Below are 7,104 nucleotides of genomic sequence, written 5' to 3'. Positions count from 1 at the left end.
CAGGCAATATCCAGTAGGAACTCAGAGGCGTTTATTAGTTAATAGTTCACGTATTTCTGATTGATTTAAGAATGGATTTAAAGTGGCTCACAGCAACACAGAATAAAAGAAAAAATGAATAATGAAGTGAATTCAGAGTAAAAAAAAAGTTGAAATAGATAATTTGAAGTCAACAGCAAATGGATATACAGAATGCATAGGTAAGGTCTAGAAAAGGCTAGAACAGTCCACCAGTTGGCCTCTAGTATGTCTGGAAGGGAGACAAAAAATGAGAACATATTCAATCACATTATTCATATTACCTACAAGGAAAAAGAAAACTAACCTATTCCTGATGTCAAAACTAAAGTTTTCCTCATAGTAGTCAAGAAGAGAGTAATACGCGATACTCAACAGTATTTGTATATTAAATAGATTTCACGGGGCTATTTGCTACAGTGGCTCTTAGCATGGGCCAATGATGACATAATGCCAAATTACATTTAATAAAAGCATTTTTACAAGAGAACAAACCATACGGTCCAGCTGTGTGGATTTGCACTCATGCGGTTTATTCCAAGGATGGATGTTTTTGTTTTTATAGGAACACATGAACTATATTTCACTCAGGCAGTCCTTTGCAAAATTTGGTTGTCAAACCAAGCATCTAAGGAGTATTAAGCAGCAGTGGGTTCAAGGTTATAATCCTTCGTCAGCACTTAGGGTGCAGGTCTATGGGTCTGCTGATTAAGTAGTGGAAGAGCCGAACTCCCTCTGGGATGGAAAGGGTGCAGAGGAAAGGGAGCCTGAAATCTTAGCTGTTTTAAAAAACTGTGGCAAAATACACATAACATAAAATTACCTATTAACCAACCTTAAGTGTACAGTTCCGTGACAACAGGTGCATTCAGTTGTGGTGCTACCATCACCACCACCGTCCACAGAGCCCTCCATCCTGCCGACGTGACCCTCCGCAGCCAGCAGACAAGAACTACACAGACCCCGCTCTCCCCAGCCCAGCCACCATCCTCCTGTCTGTCTCGATGAGCTGGACTACTCCACGTACTTCATATAAGTGGAATCCTAGAGTATAAAAACATGGAACAAGTGGAATCAAACAGTATAAATAATGGAACACTTCACGATTTTGCATGCCCTCTCTGCGTGGATGCCATGCTACTCCTTGCTGTATGGTTCCTATTTCAGTCTATGTGTTGTTGAAGTGAGCATGTCAGCTGGTTTTTGAGGGGGGAACAGAATGTCATACGAAGTTATTAGTCTAATGTTGTTTTCTGTGTTGCTGAAGACTGGGGTGAGGAAGGATGCTGGAAGTTGTAAGGTTAAAGAAGAAGGAAGAAGCCAGAAGCCTATGGACTTTATAAGGTCTGTTTAAAAGCTTGAACTTATATGCAGTGAAAGGGGAATAGAGAATTAAAGTTTGTATTTTAGAAAAATTAATTCCAGAAAAAATAAAGGGAGGCCTGGAAGAAGATAATATTTGAGACAGAATGACTAGTTAGAAGGCAATGGCAAGGCACACCTGGGTGGCTCCGTTGTTTCAGTGCCCGACCCTTGGTTTCAGCTCAGGTCATGATCTCAAGGAGATGATCTCAGGGTCCTGAGATGGAGCCCAACGTCTGGCTCTGCTAGAAGCAGGGAGTCTGCTTGAGATTCTCTCCCTCCCTCTGTCCCTGCCCCTGCTCACATTCTCTCCCTCAAAGAAATAAATAAATCTTAAAATATATATATATATATATATATATATATATATATATATATATATATATATATATATATGTAATGGCAACTATCTAGGTAAAGTTTTTTTTTTCTTTTTCTTTTTTTGCAGATTGCTGGAGTGTTAGGGTGGTTATTACAGAATTGTGGATTGGGAGGAAATACGTGCCTGCACTGTGGGTCTAGAGCCCTTAGCCACAATCTTCCCTTTCAAGGTTAGAAGAAAACTTTTGACATTTTAGAAAAATTTGCATTTTAGCAAAGGATCCAGAAAAGCCATAGTCAAATCTAAATTCACATTTTAATCCAGGAAACCACTTTGGGGTGGCTTTTCTCCCTAGTGATCTGTCTCCTTCCCCTTCTCACATGGTTTGTATGGCGAGTTAGGTATGCTAATTTATGAAGTGTATGATTTTTGCAGAATCCTATGTGAATCATTTGGCGTAGAAATTTGTTTTATTGAAATATGATTGCCATAAAATATGGTGGAAGTTTAAGGTATACAATGTGTTGATTTGAAGCATTTATATGTTGCAATATGGTTACCACTGTCATGGCAAGGTTATCTTTTCTGTTGTGAGAACATTTAGGATGTAGTCTCTTAGCAATTTGAAGTGTATGCAACAGTATTGTTGATTATAATCACCATGCTGTGCATTAGATATCCAGAACTTGTTCATCTTCTAGTTGCAAACTTATACCCTTTCTCAACTTCTTCCCGATCCCCCCCACGTCCTAGTCCCTGGTAACCACCATTCCATTCTCTGTATCTGAGTTTGGCTTTTTTAGATTTCACGTGTAAGTGGTATCATACAATATTTGTCTGTCTGGCCTATCTCAGTAAGCGCAATACCCTCAGGGTCAATCCTATTGTCATATTGTCACAATCTTGCCGTATTGTGACAAATGGCAAGATTTGCTTCCTTTTTACAACTGAATAGCATTCCACTGTGTGTATAATATATTTACATATAACAATTATATTTGTATATGATGGATATACAACCTATATAACAATATGTATGATAACATATTAATAAAGAAGTATATCAAAATGCCTCAGAAAGTGAAAAAACTTGATGAAATACTTAAGAATGACATTTAACTCACAGTTAAAACCCCCAGCTCCCACGACTATTTCTCCTTGGTCTTAAACATCTTCCTCCTCCCCCTTCTCCATTGCATCTAACCTGTTATCTTTTGAGTCCTAATCATAAATGCTTAGGTAGTCCCTGGGGTCTGTCCACGATATCATCAAACACACATCTTTTTAAACACCCAGATCTAATCTTGCAGCCAAGCTCTTTCACAGTTATTTTGCAAGAGAGGAAGTTTCTGGAGTTTAAATGGATGCCCAAAAACACAGAGCTCTGAGCACCAGGCTGGAACTAGAGCTCAGGTCTTTCGGTTCTTTTCCCAGAGTTCTTGCACCTCCGGTCACCGCCTTCCTTGTACATATACTGTAGATACTGATAAAATTATTTTACCCCCCAAATACGATAAGGCTTGGACAGAATCTTGGGACTGTATTTATAGACAGAAAGACTTTCACCTCAAAACTGTATTTACAAGGTGCAAAAAATGTATTCTTCTCACCTGTCAAAGTTCAGTGTTGCACAACAAGTGTTCCTCACACGGAAGTTGTCAATCTTTAAAATCATTTCCCTCTCTTGGATCGTTTGTTTATTTCACTCCCTCTTAAATCTGCAGCAAGAGGCATTTTTGTTTTGTTTTGTTTTTAGCCAGTATTTTCCTAGTTTAACTCATGTTGTTTGAATACGTTAAAGGAAAATATCTTCATTAAGATTAGCCCTGTTTAAATTTTCTTTGCACTATGTAAAATTCATAACTGGCAAGAGAAAAGAATGATTGGGTGCATTCATTTTCTGCTCTCCAGTCCAATTCTTGTTTGATTTTCATATTAAATTACTAAATTCTACATTGAAAACATTAATGATTTAAAGTAATGCATTTGAGTAACTGCTAAAATGTGAATCCATGCAAATTATAATAGGAAAGTCACGGAATAGATAAATATTTTGCTTTTAAAATTAGCCAGACCTCAAAGATATTCTGTTATGTAATTTATCAAATAAGAATTATTAGACTTATTGCAAATATAATTAGAATAAAATAAACTAAATATAACTGAATTGTACCACTACAACTTTTAATCTTTATTTTCAGGTTATCGTTATTTTAAAAATATATTAAATATATAAAAAATTAAAAGTGAAGTTTCCTGGTAGAAACTTAAAGTGAGCATAATTTTGCAAAATTCCATCTTTGTATTCATCAACAGCTGTTTTTCAATATTTATTTTTACTTTCTTATTTTTCTATGATAATATCAATGCTAAAATATAAGACAAAAATGTTCAAACTTGTTTCTTAAATTAAGCGGTGAGGTGTATTTTATAGTGAATAATGTGTGACTAAATTTTGAGTTCTGTAAATATTTGCTCGTTAATATCAAAATATGTTTAGACTTGGGTATACTATAATTCACTTTATTTACTGTCAATTTAATAATAAAATGATCAGAACATTGTCTTGAAAATCTTCGTTATTCTTTGAAAACTACCTAACAGCAAGAAATAAAAACCTGCCATTGATGTTGACTGGTTCCATTATTTAAAAATACTGAATTAAATCCAGCACACATTGTGAATTGTTTTTGCTTCCTTTTAGGATAGTTGTTAAAAGTAAAATAACCAGGCAGCCTTGTCTTAGGTGAGACTGTTTCGGTTTGGAAATAAACAAAGCTCTCTCTCGATGAGCTAGGTTCATTTCATATTTGTGTAATACCCTGGAAGAAATTAGGTTTCAATAAAGTCCATTTTTGTCACTGCATGTAGCAATGAATATCACACCCAGCAGGGCACAGTGGCACCTGGCTGTCCAGACCCCAGTGGAGCACAAACCATCTGGGGGTAATTACAACAAGGTATTCTTTAAGGACCAGATGGGACCAAGGAACAGAAGCCCCTACCCCTCCCAGTCATTTACAACATAATTCCTTTCAATGATATACTTAATCCTCCCACCAGCTATGCTTTTCAGCTTGCTGTTGTCACTGTTCCTTTATGTTAATTCAGTTGCAAGACCGGGAGAAAGAGGGGGGGGAGAGAGAGAGAGTGCAAGAAAAAAAGGGAGAGGGGGAGAGAGAGCCACCGCGCCTCTAGGGACCAAAAGAAATTATTCATCCCTAAATTGTTTCCACCACAGCAAGTACAGTAACAAATTTTTTTTTAAAAGAGGGCTGAAATTATCCTAAAGAAGGTCAACGCGACAGCCCCGTGTGGCACCAGCTGAGGGTTACTCAGCCACCTGTTAGCTAGAAAGCTCTCTGCACACGCTCGTGATGCATTTAACCAGTTTAAAGGGTCTTTATTGACAGGCCAGCCACCTCCATTCAGCAGGCCCGAGCCATAGACCTGCTTTGTGGTCCTATGTGGCCACAAGCCTTAATTCAATTACGCGGTAAGCCTAGCCAATCTGCATCACTGCCCTTTCACTTTTGTGCTGTTTGTCTTGTATGTGGTAAAGAATTTTATTTTCAAGAGGGAAAGGCACCCTACACCCCAGTTGTCTTTATTTTTCATTTAAGGTTCGTGCCGCAGGTGCTGCCACCTTTCAACTCGCGAAATGTATTCATCTTGAAGTGATATTTTGGAGGCGAGCATTATTTATTGTTTGGTGACAATGCCGAGTTTTATTTTTTTTCAATTAGGTGCATGTTCAAATTCTCCACCAGCCCAATAAAGAGTCTCCAAACTCGAGAATTGAACATTCAAAAGAAGAAAAACAGAAGGATAAACATAAAAGACAGATGAAAATGATAATTAGCTTTGTTTTACCATTTTTTTATTTAAAAAGAAATATATTAAGGAGCGAATGTTCCATTTCAAAAGTTTGGTTTTCCTGAAGTGTCTGACACACCAAATATATCAATTTATATGAATGAGACTCAGGGAAGCTATGTTGCTTGAAAACTTAAAGTTTCTGAGGAGATTATTAAAGATATTAAATCTGTTCCTTTTGTTTTGTATTCTGCTGCTCACAAATTTCCTTGGCTTTGGAACAGTGCACATCATTGTCAAGTACTTGGCATTTTCATAATGTTTTGTGGACAATGAAAACATAGATTTCCCAAAATCAGGGATTCTTGTGCTTATTTTCATAACCATATTTTTCTTATATGGAAAGTTTGTCTCTTTTAAGCATGTTTTCAATAGCATTCTTATAACCAACTATACCCTACCCCCAGGTTCAGCGGCCAAATGAAGGGTATGGATCATTATAAATCAACGTTTCCTAAAACCATTAAATGACTTGTCATGGAAGTTGAAAAAACTTCAAAGGAGGGAGAGAAGAACCTTCTTCGCTATTTTGTATCTATTTTCCACCCACGTCAAGGAAAGGACAATAGTGCTAAGTCACCACTCTTACTCAATGCGTATCAATTTTCATCATAGCAACTCCTATGTGTCTATTGAAGGGAAGTTCCCATATCTTTTAAATTACTGAATCAAAATCACAAATATGAAGCATGCGAAAGAGACCAAAGCATTTTAATTGGGAAGAAAAACAAAGGGATTTGGATATCATCTTCAAAATAAATGGGATTTTAAAAACTATTTGTATACATACACGTAAATTTAATGTATGTGTTATTCAACAACTTCATGCCCATTTCCTTTGTGTTCTCCCATAGGTTCTCACTTTATTTCATTTCATTTCATTTCATTTCATTTCATTTCATTTCATTTCATTTATTTCATTCATTTCATATCATTTTATTTTGTTTTAGTAGGCTTTATGTCCAGTGTGGGGCTTGAACTCACAACCCTGAGACCAAGAGTCACATGCTCTGTCCACTGAACCAGCCAGGTGCCCCTGGTTCCCATTTTATGAATGAGAAAAACTAGGGATTAACAGATAGGCTAAGTGCCTTGCTTAAGAGGTCAAAGTTCTGATTTCTAATTGAGGGTTCTTTCTATTACATCATAAAGTTGTTGCATGACTATTTTATAGACTTCATGATTGGACTCGTCTGCACAATTACATATCAGAGCCCCTTATCAATATTCTGTGCAGTAGGAATAACAACCAAATTTACAAAAGTCTAGAGTCACATCAAGGAAAATGAGAAAAAATGACCAGGACTTGTTACATTGAAAAAGCACTGTTAAGATAGAGCAATTTGTTTTTAACCACTTTGAAACCCTTTCACAGAATTTTGAAGGAAAAAAATGAGCAATGAAAGTTGCCCAGCTTCACAATCTTCTATGTGAATCACTTAACCTTTTTGCATTTTGTATCTCTATATTATACTATGAAAAATATTTGACACTTCATTTTTTTAAGGACTTTGGCATTTTGAAAT

At 36.5% G+C, this 7,104-nt stretch overlaps 1 non-coding gene across 1 annotated transcript; it reads right to left on the bottom strand.

Annotated features, from left to right (window-relative positions):
* Positions 1-1,102: 1,102 nt before the first annotated feature.
* Positions 1,103-1,209, bottom strand: LOC148108863 (U6 spliceosomal RNA). Its single transcript, XR_015726898.1, has one exon. It is a non-coding gene; the product is annotated as a U6 spliceosomal RNA (small nuclear RNA).
* Positions 1,210-7,104: the final 5,895 nt, after the last annotated feature.

This window comes from Ursus americanus, chromosome 15 (genome assembly GCF_024610735.1).
Source record: "Ursus americanus isolate L20-20 chromosome 15, mUrsAme1.1.p, whole genome shotgun sequence".
Taxonomy (NCBI): domain Eukaryota; kingdom Metazoa; phylum Chordata; class Mammalia; order Carnivora; family Ursidae; genus Ursus; species Ursus americanus.
Note: the sequence above shows the minus strand (reverse complement) of the source record. Positions and strands in the feature narration are given on the sequence as shown.